Genomic DNA, 1,163 nt, shown 5'->3' on the forward strand with positions numbered 1-1,163 from the left:
GCCTCCTATAAGGAAGACCGAAGAAATTTGATACTTTTGAGTTGTGGTGTTGGCGAAGAATACTGAAAGTAGAATGGACTGCTAAAAGAACTAACATATCTGTCCTGGAAGAAGTGCAGCCAGAATGTTCCTTGAAAGCGAGAATGGCCAGACTTCGTCTCACCTACTTTGGTCATGTTGTCAGAAGGGACCATTCTCTGGAGAAGGATATCATGCTTGGTAAAGTGGAAGGTCAGTGAAAGAGGGGAAGGCCCTCAAAGAGATGGATTGACACAGTGGCTGCAATGATGGGCTGAGGTGTAGCAGGGATTGTGAGGCTGGCACAGGACTGGGCAGTGTTTCGTTCTGTTGTACATAGGGTCACTATGATAATATAGTCAGACCCCAAGGAAAGGGAGGGAAGGGCTGAGTCAGTGGGGAATTAATGAAAAGGAAAGACGAGCAGGAACTGCTGATGCTGGTAGATATCAATTTTGTGTGATATCCTATGCCTTCTTCAGAATGGGAAGGCGACGGCAGATGGAATCCACTGGATTTGCCAATGGCCTATCAAGGTACGTGACTGAAATCTGCTGGGTACAAATTTGTTTCTAAATCCTTTCCAGATGCTTTATAGTAAACATGAAATCACTCATTCACATGGAAGAGGTTGAGGAAGTCGTTAAAACTGAAGTCAGCGATTAATCTAATAAAAAGCCATTTAGCCTGGAGAAGGAAGGGAAAGGTAAGGAAGACAACCCTCCCCCAATTTTCTCCATGCTTGGGGGTTGGTGGAGGGACCTTGACTTTTCCTCAAATGGTTTTCTTTTTTGGAGATACTTCTAAAGGAAGTAAGTCTACTGTGACTTGAACAAACCAACTGGCTCTGGAGGGAAAATCCTCCTCATTTCACAAAGGAGACATATGAAGTCCTCAGAGTAAGCTGACTCGCTGCAGCATCATGGGGGAAATCCAGGATTATAGTTTAAGACCCTCAGCCCCATGCTCCTGTTGCTGACTGCAAAATTCATAATTCAGTCTGGGACTTCATTTGACATGTCTGAGCCACTCTTTTATTGCAGGTTGATATTGTTGTTGTTATGTGCCGTCAAGTCGGCCCCGACTCATAGCGACCCCTCCTTGGGTTTCTGAGGCAGTATCACTACAGAAGTAGGATTGCCCAA

General features: G+C 45.1%; 1 protein-coding gene across 1 annotated transcript in view; it reads right to left on the minus strand.

The window, feature by feature from the left end:
* KIAA2012 (KIAA2012 ortholog) overlaps positions 1-1,163 on the minus strand; it is a 123,478-nt gene that overhangs the window by 47,331 nt on the left and 74,984 nt on the right. The window lies entirely within an intron of this gene.

Source organism: Orycteropus afer, unplaced genomic scaffold (genome assembly GCF_000298275.1).
Source record: "Orycteropus afer afer isolate SDZICR_OR568_19922 unplaced genomic scaffold, OryAfe1.0 scaffold00002, whole genome shotgun sequence".
In the NCBI taxonomy this organism is placed as follows: domain Eukaryota; kingdom Metazoa; phylum Chordata; class Mammalia; order Tubulidentata; family Orycteropodidae; genus Orycteropus; species Orycteropus afer.